This window comes from Lissotriton helveticus, chromosome 5_1 (genome assembly GCF_964261635.1).
Source record: "Lissotriton helveticus chromosome 5_1, aLisHel1.1, whole genome shotgun sequence".
NCBI classification, from domain to species: domain Eukaryota; kingdom Metazoa; phylum Chordata; class Amphibia; order Caudata; family Salamandridae; genus Lissotriton; species Lissotriton helveticus.
In genome coordinates, this window is record NC_136065.1 from 2007919316 (window position 1) to 2007944932 (window position 25617).

The window sequence follows — 25617 nt, forward strand, 5'->3', positions numbered from 1 at the left end:
ATTGGTTTTTTAACAGCTAATATCTGTAGCTGTAAAATGTATTCTTCTTTAAATCCAAAAATATATTTTATATGTTTATGAATAATTTTTTTTTAAAATATTTTTTTTTCTTCGTTCCCGCTTCGCGAATCGGGAAGCTTCCCGTTAGCTGACCTTGATGCCGCGAAATAGACCGCGAGCCGGTAAACGTTTCTTTACCGCAACTGCCGCGTTAGAAAACAACATCGTGACGCCTCCCGTCCGCATGACGTTTCACGTTGTCGCGTGATACGTCATATGACGTGCTACGTTAGCGAACTGGTACGCGAAGCGAGTCGCAAAGCGCAGGTTTCTGGAAGCAAACCGGGAGGCCCTGCAAAGCGCTTAACGTAAACACAGCAGGCCATGTGACTTGGTAATAACACTTTTCATTGGTTCATTTCACTTTTGGTTTCCTAATGATGTACGACTAGGTCATATAATCTAAAATGAACACTTTTCATTGGTTGAGAACTCTTGTTTTTCCCAAATGATGAAAATCCCTCCTTCTTTCCTCACTCTGACTTTCATCATTGTGAGAGAAAGACCCTTTGTGATCACTGAGCAATGGCTTCTTTAGTAGCTTCAGCTGGTGCTTCCCCACCACCTCCACCACATCCAAGGAAGAGTGGACCACCTGCTCAAGTTATAATTCAACAAGAAGAGGAAGAAGAGGAACAGGACGACGAGCACGAAGAGAGGCAGTTTTTGCCTGAGGAGCCCAGGACGTCTCACCGGAAAGAAAACTTCATTTGGCAATTTTTTTAAATTCCCAAAGGTCAGAAAAAAGTAAATGCAAGATACGTAACTTGCCTTATATGTCAAGATAGACTGTCCAGAGGGACCGAGAAAAAATACAGTTTCAGAAACTACACAATGCATCGCCATATGACTAGGTGGCATCCTAACAACTACAGTGCTGCACAGTTTCGGAACGACCTAGATAATCTCCCTATTATGGCCAGAAGATCTGTTGTACCGGAAGTAACAGGACCAGAGGGCAGGGAGATAGTGCCAAATATACAAATGAGATTTGGTGAAGTAAAACACGTCTGCGTACATTGCGATGGATTCATTTGCTACGGAGAAAGAAGCATCACTCTGATCAACAGAGCTATTGACTATCATATGCAAGTTTGTACGAAACGCCCAAAATAATAAATACTTTTTTTTTGTTTTGTTGCTCCTGTTGAGCCCTTTACAATGAATCGTTTTCATTGCCCCCTCCAAGAAAAACCCCAAAAAATATAAAACTGTTCAGAAAAATTCAAAAAAAGTAAAAAAATGTTCAGAAAAATAATAAAAAAAATATAAAACAACAAAAACAATTAAAAAAAAAGTTCTTTTCAGAACTACCTCCCCGTTATTAAAAAATTGGTACAATATTTGGAACTGTGCCAACCTCTATTTCTCTTAGTTCGCTTCCCAGTTCGCTCGCCGGTACGCGAACCGGAAGCGAACCAAAAACAGTAAGTATAAGGGAAGGAAACAGACACTTATGTTAAAAGAAAGACAGCTATAGGGGAGTAAACTAGAGATACTATTACCCGTAATCCACTGCTGATGATGTCACATATTACATCATTCATGACATGCTCAGTGACATCATCAGCAGAGGATTGCGGGTTTTTTGGCAACGTGCCTTATCCACGGTTTAATAACGCTGCCTTTTGCTTTATATAAGTTTTCAAATTGTATGAAATATATACCAATAGGTCGTTATGAACCTTTAGGTAGTGCTTTTCTTCATGAGGTCTGGTCGCTTCCATACACATACAGATGTTTCAAAGATGATCAAGAAGTTTATCTGAATGGAGAGGAATGCACTGAGACGCCAGATCATTCACTAATGTGTAGGCACATACAGTTACACGGTTCATGCAACAAACACCGACCAAATATGGCTTGCGTGTTGCAAGGCACGCCAGTTCCTGCTATCATCCCCACGTTCAAGTTGTTGGAAAATGGTAGTTATTTGATGCTCAATAATGAAGATTGTTCTGGGTTAATTAAAAGTATTCCTTTTATCGTAACAGTAAGTGAACGGGTTATTTGCTGCAGAAATGTTCTATTTCCTCCCACACATGAACATAGGGAGTTTTTAATCTCGCCACAAATACCAACCTTGGGAGCAGATTTCAACGGCATGGCAAGAATAAGAGCTCTTTTGTCTCAGAGAGAGGTGGCCTTGAGTTCGGCCCGTGAAACCTTCGTGCTTCACATAGCGAACACCCGTACAGAGGTGCAGACCCTTTTAAATACTGATTCGCCTTTGCATTTCAGCGACATGGTTCGGACTATCTTTAACGCATCCTCCACAAAGGCCCTGGCGCACTTTTTTAAAGTTGTTACCAGTGGTCTCGTGACTTCATTTGAGAAAATCTTTGGAGTCATCCCTGCTTTCTTTCATTCTATTTTTTCCACTCTGCTTCGTGGATTGCCATTTTTACTTGCATTACCAGCGGACGCTCTTGTGCTTTTTTACATTTTTAAATATGGATGTCCCTCCTATGCAACCTCCCGCCCTGCAGCTGCTGACACTGTTCCGCAATCGCATGCTAGAATATTATGGCACAATGCCGTTGGCGATATTAAGCACGGCATATGGATTATCTTTTCGATTCTCCTACTTCACCTGTGTCCAGCCTGTATTTCACTGCCTGACCTGTGATTTCGATTGGGCCATTGATTTGTGTCTCTGCGGACCGGTTTCTCCTGACGTCGACTTTAATCAGCTGATGACTCCTATCATTACTCACGAGTTGGTTTGTCCTGGCGAAAGGATTATGGCTGTGGCATTGATGCATGGACTAATTGGTCCCTGGAATTTACTGGCGGCAACACAGTCTTTCTTGGAACAGAGCTTTCTTGAAAACCCACCGAGCTGTCCTCTGATGGTGATAGAGGATCCGGTGCTGGGAGAGCACGTATGTTCTTTTCCGCTTTTAAATTGGATGGCTGAACTCTTTTCGGATGAAGACGGTGACTTCCTATTGGAGGCTGTTGCAGCTTATTTTGCATACACAGTTATGTCATAGACCTTTTTCATTTTTGATATGCTGAGTACTAGCATTTCATTGACAATTCATTGACTTATTTGTCAAGTTTTTATTATTTAGCTTGCCTATTGGCTTAAGACTCGATAAAGTACTTGGCTGTTTTATTTTTCTTTAGCATTAAATTTTCCTAGTTTTTAATATTTTACCTTGCGGACCGTCCACATATAAAGTTGCAATCTGCTCTCATGAGATGGCACTTCTATTATCTTATTCAGTTCGTTTCCGGATCATGGGGAGGTGTCATCTAGGTCCTGGATATCTTTACACCGTGTTAAGTTAGCATGGGCTCATTACCGGTTTAAACGCCATTTTTCCTTTTTTGCAACTTCTGCACACGACACTTAGTTGTTGCTTTAGCTTTCAACCTAATAGTTCATCGTGATTTACATGAGAATAATATGTTATTGCTCTACTATCTGCTTTACTTGTTAAACTATATCTGTACAGCGAGTGCTGAAGTTTCAAGAACAACACGATACAGAATTGTTATGAGGTCTGATCTCCACGACTTCATACTCATAACATAAGTGCAGCTTCTGCCAATTCTGGGCATGAGGCGGGTTTTATATTGCTTTGCCGAACACACATACACAACACTTGATGCGGTTCACATGAAGAGAGAGCTGGTGTATGCTGATGTGATTCCTTCAAATCTAAGACACTAAAGTATGGGCACGCCCTAAACCAACACAAAGAGACCTTCTTAGCAAATAATATAATATGTGTATTAGGGAGGGTGAGATATAAGCAGCCGCGGGCCGTGGAGGGAGTTACGATGGGGCAGGGAGGCGGGGAGGGGGAGGGGCAGGGTGGAGCCCTCTCCACCCTGCCCCTCCCCCTCCCCGCCTCCCTGCCCCACCGTAACTCCCTCCACGGCCCGTGGCTGCTTATAAGTGTTGATAACTCTTATTCATTTACAGCATGTTAACATACTGTCACCATTCGCTTTTTATGTACTAGTAACTATGCTGGTAATTTTGCTACTGATAATATGTGTACTTGTATTATCTAAGATACTACGCCTGAGAAGACGGCATTAGTAAATAAACATTTCAAATACACATGTGTTCTTCTTAACTCCATGTTCTGGTTTCTAAGAAATATATAACGACCGACTGTTCATGAGTTCCACGTATCCTGAGGTACTATAAGTTCATATTCTGGATTGTCTAAACATTGAGAGTTTGTTATATCCAATGTGACACTGTACCTAGCTTGCTAAGGGGTTTTTGAGTACTAAGGTGAGTTTTGGGGCACCCTAATTCGCCGAGGTTCCAATCCTCTGTCCACAGTTCTGTGTGAGAACAGAAACCCTGCGACAGGGGCACCTCCGACACTTCCTGGAGCTTCATCACACTTGCGATACAATTCCAGCAATGCGCCACCTTTACGGCACAGTTACATCACGCATCTGTGCTGTTTTTGCCCCATGATGCGCCGCATTGTAAATGCAGCACACCATAGGTGACGGAACAGCGGCACAGAATGACTAACACATCGCTGGTGATGCGCCAGTCATCATAAATCTATCCCTATGCTTCTTATCTTGTTCGAGATTAACCGCCATATGTATCATCAAAGTTTTTTGCATTTCCTAAATAGCGAACTTTAAGGAATAAATAGCGATTCTTTACCATTCCTAGTTTGTGATTAGCTATTTGCTAATTACAAATTACCCATTCATTTCCTTCATTTCCATAGGGCGGTTGGACTCACTTTTAGCTCGAACGGCTGAATGGATTTCCACGAAACTTGGCAAAATTGTAGGGACTGGTAGCCCGATGTGCCTTTGCTATGTCTCAAGATATATGCTCCAGTGGTTTTTACGAAAATTAACTTTGAAAAATATATATTGGGCTACATTGGCCTATATATATGTTGGAGCCCAAATGTAGCCCAATGTAGCCCAATGAAGCCCAATGAAGCCCAATGTAGCCCAATGTAGCCCAAAGATGGCCGCCAGAGACAAAAAAAACAAATGTAGCCCAAATATCAGCCAGATGTAGCCCAACTATAGCCCAGTGACAGAATGACCAATCAGCTTCGCAAACCTCCGTTACGCGAAGCGGAGCGCTGTTACAGATATATATCTTTTTTTGAACGTTAATTTCTCAAAATCCACTAGAGCACATATATTGAGACCTAGCAAAGGCACATCGGGCTACCAGTCCCTAATATTTTACCAAGTTTCGTGCAAATCCATTCAGCCGTTTTATTATTATTATTTTTTTTTTTTGCCCCGCGGGGCCCTTTTAAAACCTCCACATCAAACCTAGGGGGTCAGCGAGGATCTACTATTCCCCCTTATGGTCATTTGCCCCTTCGCTTTGGCCTCCTCTTGTCTCTCGATCCTACCGAGAGACAAGATGGCGGCCGCTACGGACTGTTTGGAATGTTGACAGACGCCGGAGAACCAATCAGCTTCGCTTCACAAAGCTCCGTTGCGCGAAAAGTACGCGTCCTGGAGCGCTGCCCGGTCCGCTGTTACAGATATATATCTTTTTTTAAACGTTAATTTCTCAAAATCCACTGTAGCACATATATTGAGACCTACAAAAGGCACATCGGGCTACCAGTCCCTACAATTTTGCCAAGTTTCGTGCAAATCCATTCAGCCGTTCGGGCTAAAAGTGAGGCCAACCGCCCTATGGAAAACTCAATGTTAAAAACACGTTTTGGGACCCCCCTTTTTTCTCGGCCCCCCCTTGACGAACCCCCCCAAAATTTTCAAGGGCTGCTCGGAAACAAAATGTGCCATTTTCCTGAAAATTTCAGCCAATTCCGTCCACAATCTCCAAAGTTATTAGACATAGAATTTTCAAAAATCCCATAGAGAAAAAATCCTAACTATATATACCTACTGGCGACCGCCAGTAGGTAATATATATATAATTGGAGTTTGGTGCACATCACGCTGCTGTTCTACCCCCGCAATACCTACCCGCCAAGAACCAAGCATTGTGGGACATGTAGGCGCCAGCCACTGGGCGGCCCACACAAGGTATTAGCGCATGTGACTCACCTGGGGGAGGAGCAGCGGGACACCTATCAGGACGGGGCCGGGTACTTTAAACCCGCAATTCTGCACCTGTATCCTGATTACACTCCGGGCGCTGAAGAGGCTATGACGCCGAAATGCATCCGCCTTCATGTGTGTTTTTCGATTAAAGCTGGCTCCGAAACTTCCCCTGTGTGGCCTCTGCTCTTTCTTCGAGGGAGTCAGTTTTGACATTAATCCGCGCGGTTCCAGTACTGCGCTTTAGAGGCCCTCGCAGCTTCAAGTGGCCCTGGTTTGCTGGACACTGCTTCGGCGGATTTGCGTTTTTCCAGGTTGCTGGATTTGCCAAGGCCCACCTTCAGGCACAGGAGAACAGGGGGCGGAGTATGCGGTCACTGACTGCACCGTGGCGAGGTGTACCTACACTATTGCCCACGCTGAATTGATGCCTGATGTCTGGAGGTTGCTGCAACGTGGGGACCAGAGGAGAAAGCGGAATTCGTTTTCACACGGACTTTTGGAGTTTGGTGCACATCACGCTGCTGTTCTACCCCCGCAATACCTACCCGCCAAGAACCAAGCATTGTGGGACATGTAGGCGCCAGCCACTGGGCGGCCCACACAAGGTATTAGCGCATGTGACTCACCTGGGGGAGGAGCAGCGGGACACCTATCAGGACGGGGCCGGGTACTTTAAACCCGCAATTCTGCACCTGTATCCTGATTACACTCCGGGCGCTGAAGAGGCTATGACGCCGAAATGCATCCGCCTTCATGTGTGTTTTTCGATTAAAGCTGGCTCCGAAACTTCCCCTGTGTGGCCTCTGCTCTTTCTTCGAGGGAGTCAGTTTTGACATTAATCCGCGCGGTTCCAGTACTGCGCTTTAGAGGCCCTCGCAGCTTCAAGTGGCCCTGGTTTGCTGGACACTGCTTCGGCGGATTTGCGTTTTTCCAGGTTGCTGGATTTGCCAAGGCCCACCTTCAGGCACAGGAGAACAGGGGGCGGAGTATGCGGTCACTGACTGCACCGTGGCGAGGTGTACCTACACTATTGCCCACGCTGAATTGATGCCTGATGTCTGGAGGTTGCTGCAACGTGGGGACCAGAGGAGAAAGCGGAATTCGTTTTCACACGGACTTTTGGAGTTTGGTGCACATCACGCTGCTGTTCTACCCCCGCAATACCTACCCGCCAAGAACCAAGCATTGTGGGACATGTAGGCGCCAGCCACTGGGCGGCCCACACAAGGTATTAGCGCATGTGACTCACCTGGGGGAGGAGCAGCGGGACACCTATCAGGACGGGGCCGGGTACTTTAAACCCGCAATTCTGCACCTGTATCCTGATTACACTCCGGGCGCTGAAGAGGCTATGACGCCGAAATGCATCCGCCTTCATGTGTTTTTTTCGATTAAAGCTGGCTCCGAAACTTCCCCTGTGTGGCCTCTGCTCTTTCTTCGAGGGAGTCAGTTTTGACATTAATCCGCGCGGTTCCAGTACTGCGCTTTAGAGGCCCTCGCAGCTTCAAGTGGCCCTGGTTTGCTGGACACTGCTTCGGCGGATTTGCGTTTTTCCAGGTTGCTGGATTTGCCAAGGCCCACCTTCAGGCACAGGAGAACAGGGGGCGGAGTATGCGGTCACTGACTGCACCGTGGCGAGGTGTACCTACACTATTGCCCACGCTGAATTGATGCCTGATGTCTGGAGGTTGCTGCAACGTGGGGACCAGAGGAGAAAGCGGAATTCGTTTTCACACGGACTTTTGGAGTTTGGTGCACATCACGCTGCTGTTCTACCCCCGCAATACCTACCCGCCAAGAACCAAGCATTGTGGGACATGTAGGCGCCAGCCACTGGGCGGCCCACACAAGGTATTAGCGCATGTGACTCACCTGGGGGAGGAGCAGCGGGACACCTATCAGGACGGGGCCGGGTACTTTAAACCCGCAATTCTGCACCTGTATCCTGATTACACTCCGGGCGCTGAAGAGGCTATGACGCCGAAATGCATCCGCCTTCATGTGTGTTTTTCGATTAAAGCTGGCTCCGAAACTTCCCCTGTGTGGCCTCTGCTCTTTCTTCGAGGGAGTCAGTTTTGACATTAATCCGCGCGGTTCCAGTACTGCGCTTTAGAGGCCCTCGCAGCTTCAAGTGGCCCTGGTTTGCTGGACACTGCTTCGGCGGATTTGCGTTTTTCCAGGTTGCTGGATTTGCCAAGGCCCACCTTCAGGCACAGGAGAACAGGGGGCGGAGTATGCGGTCACTGACTGCACCGTGGCGAGGTGTACCTACACTATTGCCCACGCTGAATTGATGCCTGATGTCTGGAGGTTGCTGCAACGTGGGGACCAGAGGAGAAAGCGGAATTCGTTTTCACACGGACTTTTGGAGTTTGGTGCACATCACGCTGCTGTTCTACCCCCGCAATACCTACCCGCCAAGAACCAAGCATTGTGGGACATGTAGGCGCCAGCCACTGGGCGGCCCACACAAGGTATTAGCGCATGTGACTCACCTGGGGGAGGAGCAGCGGGACACCTATCAGGACGGGGCCGGGTACTTTAAACCCGCAATTCTGCACCTGTATCCTGATTACACTCCGGGCGCTGAAGAGGCTATGACGCCGAAATGCATCCGCCTTCATGTGTGTTTTTCGATTAAAGCTGGCTCCGAAACTTCCCCTGTGTGGCCTCTGCTCTTTCTTCGAGGGAGTCAGTTTTGACATTAATCCGCGCGGTTCCAGTACTGCGCTTTAGAGGCCCTCGCAGCTTCAAGTGGCCCTGGTTTGCTGGACACTGCTTCGGCGGATTTGCGTTTTTCCAGGTTGCTGGATTTGCCAAGGCCCACCTTCAGGCACAGGAGAACAGGGGGCGGAGTATGCGGTCACTGACTGCACCGTGGCGAGGTGTACCTACACTATTGCCCACGCTGAATTGATGCCTGATGTCTGGAGGTTGCTGCAACGTGGGGACCAGAGGAGAAAGCGGAATTCGTTTTCACACGGACTTTTGGAGTTTGGTGCACATCACGCTGCTGTTCTACCCCCGCAATACCTACCCGCCAAGAACCAAGCATTGTGGGACATGTAGGCGCCAGCCACTGGGCGGCCCACACAAGGTATTAGCGCATGTGACTCACCTGGGGGAGGAGCAGCGGGACACCTATCAGGACGGGGCCGGGTACTTTAAACCCGCAATTCTGCACCTGTATCCTGATTACACTCCGGGCGCTGAAGAGGCTATGACGCCGAAATGCATCCGCCTTCATGTGTGTTTTTCGATTAAAGCTGGCTCCGAAACTTCCCCTGTGTGGCCTCTGCTCTTTCTTCGAGGGAGTCAGTTTTGACATTAATCCGCGCGGTTCCAGTACTGCGCTTTAGAGGCCCTCGCAGCTTCAAGTGGCCCTGGTTTGCTGAACACTGCTTCGGCGGATTTGCGTTTTTCCAGGTTGCTGGATTTGCCAAGGCCCACCTTCAGGCACAGGAGAACAGGGGGCGGAGTATGCGGTCACTGACTGCACCGTGGCGAGGTGTACCTACACTATTGCCCACGCTGAATTGATGCCTGATGTCTGGAGGTTGCTGCAACGTGGGGACCAGAGGAGAAAGCGGAATTCGTTTTCACACGGACTTTTGGAGTTTGGTGCACATCACGCTGCTGTTCTACCCCCGCAATACCTACCCGCCAAGAACCAAGCATTGTGGGACATGTAGGCGCCAGCCACTGGGCGGCCCACACAAGGTATTAGCGCATGTGACTCACCTGGGGGAGGAGCAGCGGGACACCTATCAGGACGGGGCCGGGTACTTTAAACCCGCAATTCTGCACCTGTATCCTGATTACACTCCGGGCGCTGAAGAGGCTATGACGCCGAAATGCATCCGCCTTCATGTGTGTTTTTCGATTAAAGCTGGCTCCGAAACTTCCCCTGTGTGGCCTCTGCTCTTTCTTCGAGGGAGTCAGTTTTGACATTAATCCGCGCGGTTCCAGTACTGCGCTTTAGAGGCCCTCGCAGCTTCAAGTGGCCCTGGTTTGCTGGACACTGCTTCGGCGGATTTGCGTTTTTCCAGGTTGCTGGATTTGCCAAGGCCCACCTTCAGGCACAGGAGAACAGGGGGCGGAGTATGCGGTCACTGACTGCACCGTGGCGAGGTGTACCTACACTATTGCCCACGCTGAATTGATGCCTGATGTCTGGAGGTTGCTGCAACGTGGGGACCAGAGGAGAAAGCGGAATTCGTTTTCACATGGACTTTTGGAGTTTGGTGCACATCACGCTGCTGTTCTACCCCCGCAATACCTACCCGCCAAGAACCAAGCATTGTGGGACATGTAGGCGCCAGCCACTGGGCGGCCCACACAAGGTATTAGCGCATGTGACTCACCTGGGGGAGGAGCAGCGGGACACCTATCAGGACGGGGCCGGGTACTTTAAACCCGCAATTCTGCACCTGTATCCTGATTACACTCCGGGCGCTGAAGAGGCTATGACGCCGAAATGCATCCGCCTTCATGTGTGTTTTTCGATTAAAGCTGGCTCCGAAACTTCCCCTGTGTGGCCTCTGCTCTTTCTTCGAGGGAGTCAGTTTTGATATATATATATATATTTATATAAATATTAAGGGGAAAAAATTATATTCTTTTACTTTTATTAAACGTATATTACTTTTAAATGCAATTTGGGGAAGTCTCGCTAGATTCATGCTGCGTGTACGCACCCAACGCAGATCCCATGTGACCAAGAAAAAGAGATTTCATTGGTTTATAACACTTAATGTTCTAACTATTGAAGAACCCCACCCATTTCAATTACTCTTCTTAGACCTTCCTTAGGAGAAGACCTATCCTGAAAAGAACGTCACTTTTTGTTCATTGGAAACCTGCACTTCTTTTTTTGAGTCAAAAATGGCTACACCACTGCAAGAATCATCTGATTCTGATGATTTTGTTACTAAACAATTTCTACGAGAACCTCACCCTCCCAAAAGATACACATCAATTGTATGGAAATGTTTTACTTTTCCGAAGGGGCAGAAGAAATGTAATGCCACCAAAGTAACATGCAACATTTGCCAGGCAGTACTGCCCAGAGGAGATCCAAACAAGAAATACTCCTGTGGCACTGCTAGTATGCGCAAGCACCTCCAATCCCTGCATCCTGTGAACTACACTCAAGAAGAATGTAGAAGACTGCGCCAAAATGCACCTCCACCACCGGCAATACCAAGTACCTTTGCGGCATCACCTTCAATATCACAACCAGACATATGCCCCAATTCATGAAAGTTAGAATGCACTGCGTGAAGTGCAATCATTTAATTTGTTATAGAGAGCAATCAGTAGACCTAGTTTGCAGAGCAATTGATAGCCATCGATGCTAGTTTTTTTACTATTCCCTCAAAGTTCATTGTTTTGGTTCGTCCTGTTGACTTTTTTTTTCTTTAAAAAAAAAAAAAAAGTTCAAAAAATCAAAAAAATATATAAAAGTACAAAAAAAGTTATTTTCAGAACTAACTACTCTGGTTAAAAAAAGAGCTATATGTATATGCTAGTGTGTGAAAGGTTACATAAATGTGTACATACTGCATAATTGATTTAAAGAATGGATTTGTGGTATATGGTGAATGTATAACTGCAGAACTATAAGGAAGTGCTGTAGCATGACACTGTAAGCTCTTTAGCTACAGCGTGCTGAGCTACTTCCGAAGCAAAGAGATGCAACATATGTACATAAATATGTTGGAAGGCTGTCCTTCCCTCTGCACTGCTGCTTAAACTGCAGGCATGTGGTGATACAGGTACCATTGCACCATGGTGCAAGAATATCTGTGTCATGTGGGGTTTGTTTTTGTGCAGGAAGACACACTTTCCTGTACAAAAACAATCAGTGAAGGCATTTTTCTCGTACAATGTATGCTGTTCATTGTAGCATATATTGGAAGAAAAAAATGAGGAGAAATTAAAACAATTCTGCAGTAGATTTACAAGCTCTCTGCGCCACCAGTGCGCCACTTTTTGTGATGTACTAGTTGCGCAGGTGGCTCCTCCATATTTACAAGGAGAGAAAAAGTTGCCCTGCATGACTTTTCCTTTCTTTCTAAATACGGCCCCCTCATACGCAGCTCTTTACGTATATATATTACATCATTCATGACATGGTTAGTGACATCACTGATCACATCACTGATGACATCTCATATGACGTCACTGATAACAGCATCCAGTGAATGTGGTTTGGTTTATTATTTAAATATGTATTATATATATAGCAATTTGCATTGAAGAATGAGTGGATATAAAAAATCTGGATAAAGGATTTAGTAGGAGTGTGATTAATTGTTTACTTGAGTAATTTATAGTGTCTCACTAAATATATTGGATATATTTGTGACTAAACTGTATGAATATCTGTATCACTTTGTCAGTTATTTGGAAACTGCTGTACCAGTTGGTTACTAGCTACGTGAAAGTCTATATTACTTATTGATTAGTTAACTGAGTATTTGTATGGGAGAGTGAATGTGTGTTTAGTTCGGTGGGGGGTGTCTGACTGCCCAAAGATGTGTGAATAGTTGATTCAGTAGGTATATGACGTTAAGACTGCATGTTATAACAATCGTTTGGGTGAGTTAATATCTTTATGGGTGTGGTGATGAGCAAATATATCTCTTAATGGTACATGTGCAACAAAGTACAAAAATAAAAGGCAGTGTATGTGACATTTGTTGCATATAAAGACGTATATATATGACTCAGTGATTGCATGAGTAACTGTATAGATAACTATATACTTGTGATAGTGATTTTATAACACTAACTATAAGTTACTATCTATATGAGTAAACGAAGGGCTGTTTGTATAAGTGTTGGGGATAGTGTTTTAGGGTTTAGGGTAGTGTAGTGGTGTTTGTGTAGTGAACGGGTTGTGCTGGGGATAGATTTAGAGTTTACGGTAGTGCATTGGTCTTTGTGTAGAGTAGGGGGTCATGTTGGTGGTAGATTTAGGGTTTAGGGTGGTACAGTGGTGTTTGTATAGTGTAGGGGGTCATGCTGGGGGTACTGTTTTAGGGTTTAGGATAGTGCAGTGGTGTTCGTCTACTGTGAGGGGTAGTGTTTTAGGGTTTAGGATAGTGCAGCGGTGTTTATGTAGTGTAGAGGTTCATGCTGGGGGTAGTGTTTTAAGGTTTAAGGTAGTGTAGTGGTGTTTGTGAAGTGTAGGGTTTGTGCTGGTGGTATGTTTTAACGTTACACTATGACCAACCTAAGCACAATTATCAGTAGTAACCACCCAAAAATTCCAGATGAAGTTATCAGCAGAATGCTAGGAAAACGTTTATCAATATTAAATGCTTCTAATCAAGTAAAATTCAAATCATCACATACGGTGTGCCACAAATGGTATTACCACAGCAGAAAGTCTCACTAACTTAGATTCAAAGTGGATAAACATGTTTCTTGTGACAGACCCATAGGCCAACGTTGCAGCTTCCACATGCTTGAACACCCTCCACATACTCAGCAAGACCTACAAATAGACCTACCCCCCGAATCAAGGAAGACCATCACCCAAGCACTCATCACCAGGAGGCTGGACTATGGGAACGCCCTCAACAAATCTCTACTCCACAAACTTCAGACTGTCTAGAACACCGTAGCAAGACTCATCCTCAGCATCCCACGACAAGACTACATTACCCAGCATAAACGGGCACTCCACTTGCTCTCCATCAAAAAAAGAATGACCTTCAAGCTGCTCACACACACCTATAAAGCCCTCCACAACACCGGACTCCAATACCTCAATCTCCTTCTACACCTCCAAAAGAAACCTCCACTCCGCTGACCTGGAATGAACTACCCCTCAGAATCAGATGAAGCCCCACACTGAAAGCATTCAGGAAGAGCCATAAGACCTGGCTTTTGGAATGACCAAAGCTGCACAAATCCCCCCCATACTTCCCCAGCACCTGGAAACCCTCACAGGTGAGTGGTGCGCTCTATACATCCCTTATTGATTAACTGATATGCCACCACAGTGTGTGTTTGAGTGTTATCAACAGGCCCTGCCATTGGTTTGGCTGTCTGTAACTCTTAAGGGTAGTGAAATGAGCAGTGCTACCTTCTTTAATATACACAGAATCTCTGAGATTGGCTTGGTTTGGCTTTACCTCTGAGAGCTACTTACAGGGTGCTGGTGACCTACCAGTAGCTCCCGAGCTACTGGTTGGAGACCCCTGGTATGTATAGGGAGTGGGGAATTGTAGTCCTGAAGCACAAATGTGAAGGTTATTACATCTCTACATGCATAATACATAGCACTTTGAATCACTCCATTCCCTAAAGCCTTGCTCACTGCATGAGTACATGCTTACTGACTGAATGATTACATTAATGTAAGCAAAGACACTGGGTGAATTCTTAATTGGTTGACTTTTACTTTAGTGAATGAATTACTACATGGTACTGAAAGAGTCATTATGAAATTGCAACAGCAGTCACACTGTGTTTGCTGTAGTATATGGATAGTGACTGGGGAGTTGTAGGCCTGAAGCACAAATGTGAAGGTGGTTACACCACTACATGCATACGGCTTAGGAGTTTGAAGCACTGCATACCCTAAAGCCTGGCTTACTGCAAGAGTGTACGTACTTATGTAACTGCAAACATATCAACCAAATCATTCTCTCTCAATTTTGCCAAATGGACACTGATTTATAGTGTGATTCTACACAAATAATAGTATCCCTTGCAGTGTATAAAGAAAGAATAAAAATATTAGATAAATAAATGTATTAAAACTCGGAGTAATGGAATTAAATAAATTAATACTCGGATATAAATGTGAATACTCTAAGTTTAATAGAGAGTAACTCTGGCACGGGATGCAGGGAAAATAGGGGTTTAGGGTAATGAAGAATAATAAAAAAAGTTTTTAAAAAAAGGGAAGTTACTAGAATAATAAGTTGGAAAAAAAGGTGAATGAATGTTAATACTCGTATTTAAGAAAAGTAACCTATAGAAATGCTTTAATAAGAAAAACGAGTATAAATAAAGCATTTTAGAAATTATACGAAAGTTTAAAAGTATGGAAAGAAGCACGTTTACATAAACATGTGACGTACTAAAACAGTGTAAATGAGAACACCTGTCAACTTAAAAACACGAGTTAAAAGTGGGAGTAGCAATAAATTGATCCCATAGATTGTTAAGTAACCAAAAAGTATATAAACCACACCCGTGGTGTGATAGTTTCGTTTCAGAGAATCAATACAGGCGAAGAAACTACGAGCAAGGTAATGATTCGGGGCTGCAGAAGCATCTTGAGAATATCTTTCATTTCCTCAGAGGGAACATATTGTTAATGTATATTGCCCCTCCAGAGGAATTGGATGAATTTTGACGGAGGAAGAAAAGAATATTGAAGAGGGGTAAATTATCTGAATAGGTATATGGTTGATATTTTTAAAAAAGAAAGCAAACATATTTAAATGATAATACAATGTGGTATGATTAAGTTTAAATGGAATATAATAATGAGTTGACGAAAGAACCATTACAAGACATATAGGTTAATTAAGGAATTACCACGTGCAAAGTAATGATTAGGAGCGATTCCATCATTTTGAGTTTATCTTTGATTTCCACAGTGGGATCATATTGTTAATGTATATTTTAATTTACATTCAACTTTATGATCCTTCAAGTGGAGTTGGATGACTTTCAACAGAGAATTTGAAACAATAATAAATAATCTTTTTTTTAGTATATAAGTATTTCTTAATGATTGAAAAATATAGTATAAATAAACTATTGACGAAAAAAGGAAATACTTTGGAATAAAGGAGAATACTCTTTATCTTCTTGAGTGAAAATAGGCTAATAGTATTTATATTGAGTAGTGCTTTTACCAATTTTCACTCGTGACGAGAACAAGAGGATTAGCTCGCAAGCACTTTTAAAAAAAATATATGTAATTGTGGCTTCAAATGTTAATAACGCTTTCCATTTTTAAAAATGATTGTTAAATGTAATAATGAAATGAAATGTACATAAAAAAAGAAAGATGAAGTAGTGAGGGAGTGTTTGTCATACCACTTCTATTATACTTGCTCTGAAAGTAACAAAAGCCCAAACATTTAAATAAAGATGATGGGGCAACACTTATATAATGTAAACATAAGGAATGAGTGCTTATGATCAAATAAAAAAAATGTGGTCCAAAGCGTGATACCAATGAATGAAAAAAAGATTTTGCATTTCACCCATTTGATAAATATAAAAGACTCAATAAAAATATTTTTAAAACATGAGTATTTTTCTTTCAAAGATGGTTTGAACAATAATACCTTCAATAAAAGAACATTGTACTTGACGCTAAAGGAGAAAAGTCAGCACGATTATGATAGAAAATAGAATAATATGTTTAAATACCTTTACAGTCAACAAACTCATAAGCAGAGTACACAGTTTAAGTTAAAAACACACTACCAAACTTTGAAAAAAAAAAAAAACCACACTACCACAACTTGTTTTTAAAACGCATTATAAAATAGAGTGCGTCACAAAATTGGCTACGTACATGGTGAGGGTATTGTAACGTCACATAGAAAAAACAAGCCAATCAACATTAGGTTCAGGAAGGTAGAGTTAACCACACACCAGCCAATCAAATGTTTTTAATAATCTGCGCATGGAAAGGGTTTGGTCGGTAATACGTCTTCTTACAATGCTTCACAACCAATGAACCAGAGGTATAGAAAGTTTCTGTTTTTAACATACGAGCAAATCCGGTGACCTTGCAAGTACACGCAGCGGGAGGCAATTATTGGTGATGACTTGCTTTCGCAAGACCCCGAAAGGCTTCTTGCAGACTAAGGGGCACATTATGATGGCGGACGGACCATAGAGTAGGAGGGAACCTCCGCATGGCCTGCGGAGGTCCCTCCAGTGCAATTAGGATGTGACCGCCACCCTGGCGGTCACATCCTCAATTTTTAACATTGCGGCGGGTGCGGCTTCAAGCTGCACCCGCAGCAATGTTAAAAATGCACGCTTTGCATTTGTATGTAGAAAGTGGCAGGCACCGCGCGGTGCCTGCTGCTTTTTGCATACAAATGCAGGGGGGTACCATAGGTACCCCCCATGTGCACCCCCCACCCCCCTTCACCTAGGGGGCCCGCAACGGGCCCCCACAGTGAAGTTACACATGATTTTCCACGGCGGAAAAGCCGCCGCGGAAAAGCATGTTTCAGAGCCCATCCTAATCTGGCTGACGGTGTCTGAGAGACACGGTCACCATATTAGTGCTTTTCCGCCGCGGTTGTAAGCCAACCGCGGCGGAAAAGCAGCGGACGGAAACCAGGACCCACCAGCCATCCTAATGTGGCGGTGGGTCTTTGGTGGGTCCGCAGAGGATTTTCCGCATCCTCCGGGCCGGCGGTGGCTTCCGCCGGCCCGGAGGATGCGGAAAATCCTCCATCATAATGAGGCCCTAAGTACACACTTATCTGCCAGACCTCATTTAATGATTAACCAAGCTCTCAAGCCTAAACATGTCAGAAATCATCTCTCGTCACTTTGTCTTCTTCCAGGTTCACCGTGAAAGTTCGTGTCTCCTTCTCCTTTAACTCCTTTCTTTTTCATAGTAATTGTTACTCATACACTATCCAGCAAATACCCCTCAGATGCAACTCCCTGGATTTGCAATAATAATTGTCACTCATACTCTATCCAGCCCATACCCTACAGATGCACCACCTTGGGGTTGGAATATTTTTTTTACTGATACACTATCCAGCTCATACGGTACAGATGCACCCTCCTGGAGTTAGAATAGTAATTGTTACCCCTACACTAACATACACTTACCCTACAGATGTACCCCCCTGGAGTTAGAATAGTAATTTGTACCCCTACACTAACCTGCACTTACCCTACAGATGCACCCTGCTCTCTTTTTCAAAATCCAAACCAGATTTACAACACCCTTGCACCACTTTCGCGTCACTTTTCCCATCTTAAAAGTAATGCAATAGTAATGCAATCAACTTGTAAACCTGCCCCTATGCACACTATGAGCAAAACAAGTACACAACTCATTCAATTCTTTATCGATCACAATTAGATAGAGTTGCTTCACGATTCACAATGAACTTCAATAAATGCTTTGTGCCTATTTAAATGGAAGACGAGAGTTAAAATTGTCGTCGCTTTAACGCCTGCAAAGTACAACAAAAACACCGAAAATGGACTTCAAAATCCTTTGTTATCTTACCGGAAGATTTTCTCAACATTACCGTTTCCTATACAAGACTGAGAGCCACCCCCGGGGCTGTAAAATAAATGGTTGTGGGGGTCTCCAAGGCCCCAAGCTGCAAAATTAGAAGTGTGGGGACCTCAACGACCCCTCTCAAGCCCCGGTAACCACCACCCACGGGGATTTGTGTATTGTGGGAGGCAGACTGCGTGGCCCTCCGCCTGGAGCCCTCGAGGGCCCTGGGGACTGCCACACCCCAGGGTCGGCTCTTGCAGTGTCCCGGGTACCTACCCCTGGGACACTGCTGTTTGCTATGAGAAGGCAGGAGTCTCGCGGCTCCAGCCCTCCCATAGCAAACTTAGTTTACATTTTGAAAGACTGTGGTAAATAAATAAATAATACCCTATTTTTGACTAGACTTATAGCATAACAGATAGCTCAATAAAATAAGAGTCAAGATTCGAGGTAGTAGGAGTTTCTGCAGGTTTATTACAGCACAAGGACAGGATCAGGACAACCTGCATGGGAATAGGACAATAAGGCCCGGCAGCTGCCGGGGCTGGGTCTGGGATGAGCGCGCTAACATTCAATAACAAAACATTGATTTATATACATAGCGCAAACACATAGCATTACATTGCAGTAGGCGTAGCAGTGGGTGGAGCAGAAGGCGTGACGCGTAGCAGTCGCGAGAGATAACAGTAAAAAGAGGTGTAACTGGGAGTATACATAGACATGTGATGCAAACGTAACAGAATATGTCATGAATGGGCGGAAACATAGGAGGGGGCTACCTAAGGAGCCGGGACCTCTAACCTAATGGTGCGCGAAAACTGGCAATGACGTGTTACTAGGAGAAGCTGGGGGCTATGAACTCTGTGCTAGGAGCAGAGACTAGAGTCTGAAGGGTCGGAGCGACATGTACCTAAACCCTATCTGGTATCTGATGTTTAGGGAACATGTTGATATAAACTAGAAGTCATGAGGGGAAAAGCTAACTTGATTCTAAGACTGGACCATGCATTGTTCTACATGAAGTGCGTGATGAAGAATACTAAATGACCATTAATACAGTATTTCTCTAACGTGGAGACGAGAAGGCTAGACAATGACGGAAACTATTGATGCAGTTCAGTAGCTTAGGAATGCAGAGGAGGAGGACTGAACTGATAACTGGAACTATAACATACTTTTGGCAGACTCAGAGGCAGGGCCAAGCTGCACCGGGCACTGCGAGGCAGGAAGTAAGTGAAGGGTCGAGGATACAGGTGGGGGCTGTATCGCTCCTCAGCGAGGCTTTCAGGAGACAGGAGCTGAATCTGTGGTCCGGGCCCTTTTGAGGCCTGGAAACGGGGATTTTATAATGGAATAACGTGCACACTGAGAAACGTGGCAACATTACTTTACATAGGCCTAATATTCGTAGTATTCACGAAGACTGGAAAATAGCATACTAGAGGTGGACACAACTGGAATTGCGTCATTAATCAGGCATGGGGAATAACATATGCATATTGGTCATGCACACATAACATATGATGGATGAAGCGTAGGGACACAGAACATGGCAAAATTTACTTTTCCACATTCCCTCCTTGTCACTACGTTTCCATCAGGAAACATCAATTTTCATGATACCATCTATCATTTCATACAGTATCATTTGCTCGTCTCGAATTGTCTTGGAACGGGATTTAGAACGGGGCTTGGGACTAGGAATACAAGAGGTAGCACACATGCTGCAAATCGCAGGGCCACATTGTATACAGAGGCAGCAGCTAAATATGATCGCTACTGCAATACCTAAAAAGGACAGGACTTTCCATCCCCATGCGGAAATTACATTCCAGAACCAACCGGACCATGTCCAGGTGCCTGGATCTTGGTGTAACAGATGGGCAATTTTATGGAGTCTGGTTATAGCTGAATAAACAGACGGCGCGTTATTTGGAATAAAAATGCAACAACTGGATCCGATGACTCTACAGGCCCCGCCCCTATCGGCCAGTATGACGTCAAGGACGAGACGATTTTGCAAAACGACAAATCTCATAGCAGATTGTTCTTCGGTTAGGTTACCTAGAGCAGAGGCAGTCTCATCTACTACTGCTTCAAGGGTTCTTGTTAACCTACGGATTAGCTTACTGTTTACAACTGTGCCTAAATAAGGGAACACACCTTTATCAATATCAATGAATTGCTCTGCAGCAGTTTCAGTATAATCGACAATCGGGAGATTTCTCTTGTGTCTGGTATGTACTAGGAAGGAATTCCTATGATAGTCAGGTGGGGCTAGGAAAACAGGTGGCAGTAGGAAGGCAATGTAACAGGTTCCCTCCCAATCGAGGGGCAGACGGACATATGCAGTTTGACCACAAATAAAATAAGAATGACGTGAAGCTTTGAAAATAGATTTCCCACTGTCACTATACTTGATAACAGTAGTACATTCACTATGACCTATGTGTACAGAACCATAACTACGGACACATAATTCGCCTTTGACTGGTAGTACTGAAATAGCAGGTAAATCTGGAGTAGTATCAGACTGAACATTAAGGACCATGAAATTCGACGAATAATTACCTAAATTATATACTTCGTTTTCTAGATCTAAACCTGTTCTGTGGGGGAGACCTTGCTTGTCTGGAAAACATGTACTGTTAAGAAAAGACATATCTGTTGAGGATGACGTTAACGTGGACCATGCTCCACACGAACCATTGTGTGAGAATGGATAAGGAAAAAGTGGCAGAACTCCCTTCGGTGTCTGAAAAGGGGGGAGTCGACCACACACCCAACAATTAGTAGCATTGCTGGTCTGGTGTGAATAATGTAACATACGGATAAATGTGTTGTTGCGCATAGCGAGGCGGTAAGAATATTCGTGAGGAGGCAGATCACTAAACGTGTGCTCTACTGTAACATTAGTAGACATATTTACATGAGGGACTGGAAAACACAGGAAAAGTGCGTAGCTGGTGCAGGAAATCATTATGCTGAGAAATAATACGAAACTCAGAAAAACGATACATTGAAGTGAACTTCGACTGACTCTCTCACTATGGGGGTCTATTTTATACATGTCAGAAACAATTTAACCGTTTCACCTAGGGGAGGACTTATACAATCAAACTGACTGACTTATTTTACTAGACCTGAGCTTCAACTTATACTCCTGTTGCGGGGTTTTCTCTAACAAGGGAGGGGTTGTAATAATGTCTTGTGCGGGACAGTCCTTTAAAACAATGTTCTGGCAGTCCTTTGAATCCTGGAAATCCTTGGAAATGTTTTTGGAGACTGATTTCAATGGATTGAAAAGTTTTACATGAGAAAGGTGGACCCACCCCTTCCTGCCTTCCAACTTGACGGCAGTACGGGTGGTCAAGAGGACCTGACGTGGCTCCTTCCAACGTGGTTCCAGCGGACTTGATCTGTCGAAATTTCTGATCATCACAAGGGAGCCTGGAACGATCTCGTGCGGTGCCACCTCGGTATTGTCTGGAAATGCGGCGGCAACCTGTGAACGACATGAGTTGAGGGCAGACATCAAGGAAGCTAGGTAATCTGTCAGCATATTACATGAAACATCGGTAATACTTCGGGGTCTAGGAGTACCCCACATGTTAGGGGGGCGGCCGAATACGACCTCATACGGGGACAGACCTGATCTGGAATGTGCGACCATACGCATATAAAATAAAGCGACTGGCAGAGCTATTAACCAGTCCACACCTTTGTCCTTACAGACTTTTGCAATACGGATTTTTAGAGTCTGATTATGCCTTTCGACTAGTCCAGCTGCTTCAGGATGGCGTACACAATGAAACTTCCACTGGTACCCTAACAAAAGGGAAACGTGCTTCATTAACTCTGAGGAGAATGGCTGACCGTTATCAGAATATACAACTCTAGGGAGTCCGTATCTAGGGAAAAATTCACGAACCAACTGCTTGGCAGTGGTCGCGGCTGTGTAATCTGGGACTGGATATGCTTCTGTCCACCTGGACAAAGCGCATACTACTACAAGGACATACTTGAAACCTCGACATCGCTCCATCTGAATATAATCCATCTGGAGGACCTCAAAAGGGTGGTCAGGGGGCTGGAAACCACCTTGTTCCACCGGGACACTTTTACCTGGATTAAACTGACAACATATCATACAGGTACGGACTTTCTGCTTGGCTGCAGCTCGTAAATGCTTGTTGAACCACATGTTCTGGATACTGTCTAACATAGCTTTTTCTCCTAAATGTGCTGGACTATGTGCGGTATTGATAATGACTTGAACCATAGAATCGGGGAGAAACCATGTGGCTCTACCCTTCGTTAACCATCCTTGATCTGTCTGGACCCCTCCTTGTTCGGACCATTTCTTGATTTCATCGGGGGTAGCATGTAACTGGATATCTATGACATCTTGAGTAGGGTCTTTAACTGTCATGCATTTAGTCGGATCTGGAGTATGTGTCATGTTAACTGGAATGTCTGGAGTCTGTGCTGTAAGCTTGGCTGTGCGGTCTGCTAGATCATTACCCTGGGAAATAATGTCTGTAACTTTCGTATGTGCTTTGCATTTCATAATAGCAATAGATGTCGGTAAATGTATGGCATCTAACAGGGCTTGAATAAGGAGACCATGCTGAATCTTGGTTCCATGAGAAGTCATGAAACCTCTCTCCTGCCAGAGCACTCCGAAGTCGTGTACAACTCCGAATGCGTAACGTGAATCTGTGTAAACATTAACTTTCAGGTTCTTGGCATGTATACAGGCTTGTGTCAGAGCGACTAGCTCTGCTGCTTGGGCGGACAGGGTGTCAATACGGTGTGTCTTGATAACTTCAGTGTCAGTAGTCACTGCATACGCGGCGACTAGTTCTCCTGTACTAGTTCTCATACATGAACCATCCACATAAAGTGTCAGGTCAGGATCTGGTAACGGAATGTCTGTCAGGTCTTGTCTTGGCTTCGTCGTAATGTTAACTACTTCCACACAATCATGTGGGTCTAGATTTGAATTAACTGATGGTAACAGTGTAGCAGGATTCAGAACGTTGCAGCGTCTGATTTCTATGTGTGGCTGGAACAGTGTCAATTCATAACCTGTTAAACGTGCAATTGTCAAGTGCTGAGTTTGTGTTCGGTTTAAAAGAACTTCTACTGAATGTGGGACTTGTACTGTCAAGAAATGTCCTAAAACTATGGAATCACTTTGTCTGATAGCTAGTGCTGTGGCTGCAACTGACTTGAGGCACGCAGGCAACGCCTGGGCGACTGGATCTAATGTGCTCGAAAAATAAGCACAGGGCTTGTATTGACCTGCTTGATCTTGTGTGAGAACAGATAATGCTGTACCTTCCCGTTCAGTAACGAAAAGTGTAAAAGGCTTACTGTAGTTCGGTGTAGCTAGAACTGGAGCTTGGCATAAAGCTTTCTTTAACTCGTTAAAACTAAGTGTATGTCCAGATGTCCAAGGGAGGACAGTCGATACGGCTGTCTCCTGTGTCGTTAACTGTATCAGTGGCTTGGCTAGAAATGCATACTGGGGAATCCATTGTCTACAATAAGAAGTAAGGCCGATAAAGGCACGTACCTCCTTCTGGGTTCTGGGCTGGGGAAGACTCGCTATTAACTGGATACGGTCGGGTGTCAACTGCCTACCCCTCTTGGACAGCAAGTGTCCTAAGTATACCACTTGCTGGACACAGAATTGAAGCTTCGAAGGTGACACCTTGTGCCCCATCTCGGCTAGAAAATACAGAACTGTAAGTGATGCTCGCTCGCAAGCACGTTCAGAACGGGCTGTGATCAGTAGATCATCGACATACTGGAGCAGGGCAGTGTCAGTTGGCATGTGAATATTGTCTAGTTGTCTCTTGAGTGCTTGACTGTAAATACTAGGGCTTTCTGTGAAACCTTGAGGAGCGCGTGTGAACATATAGCTCCTTCCATTTAAACAAAATCCGAAAAGAAACTGGCTGTCTGGATGAATTGGAACACTAAAAAATGCATTCTTGAGGTCTATGACAGTGAAAAACATGGCTTCGGAATCAATAGCAGTTAACAGGGAAGAAATATCTGGGACAACTGGGTACTGAGGAATGATACATTTATTAAGCTCTCGTAAATCAATCACTAATCGATATACTGGGGGTGCATTCGGATCAGTACGTTTCATGACTGGAATGATCGGAGAATTGCATACATTGGAGTCAGTTTCTACAACTACTCCTTGAGCCATGAGCTCGTCAATAATTTTGGATAAGGCTGCTACAGCCTCAGGTGGCAATCTGTACTGTCTGATTCGGGGTAACACTACACCTGGTTTGAGAGTCACACGATGGGGTGTGATTTGCATGTAACCTACATCAGTTGGACCTTGCGCCCATAAATGCTGTGGAACATTAGACAATCTTGAATCAAAATCTCGTAACACATAGTGACCCTTAAAGTCACGTAGGAACAGACGTATTCCCTCTGGGGAACAGCAAATAACTGCACCTAACTCTTTCAGTGTCTTAATACCTAATAGATTTTCTGGACATGACTTAGTAAGTAACAGATCAGTAGTGCGGGACAATGGACCTACTTCTAGAGTAACTGGCTTAGATATCTCATTAACGATGGGTTTTCCTGAAAATCCAAGGGAAACATTTCTTGAGCCTGAGAGCGGAGCCCCTGGAACTTCGGCGTGACTTATTGTGGTCCTACTTGCCCCTGTATCGATCAAAAACTTTCTGTCTTTCCCTAATACTTGACTGTGAACATAGGGACCTTCTTGGTCTACAGGTATCTCGATGAGAGGCAAACCTACCTCCCTCTCTAGGCTGTTTCATGAATATGACTGGTACTCTGGATACTCGGACTGTGCATACTGGTACATCTGTGATGTAACGTGCTGTGTTGCAGCAATAGGCTGCGGTACTGTAACTGTCTGTGGTGCATTCTGTGACTGAGGAATCTGTGAAACTTGTTCTTGTCTCGGCGGACGTGGTCTTTCTTTAGTCTTACCAGTAGCTATGTTGTGTTTCAGAACTGCACACTCGTTTATAAAATGACCTGGCTGTTTACAATAATTGCAGTTCCCTTTAACGGGAGCTGCAGGATGACTGGCTTGATTCGGACCCCTCTTCTGACTGTCTTGAGGAACAGATTGTGCAACTAGCACTTTCATTTTCGTGTCTTTCATACGTTTTCTCTCGTGTTCTTGCTCTTCCCTGATTCTATTCTGGTGGTACTGGAGCATCTGGAGCATCTGGGACGGAGTATTAGCTTGCCAGGTG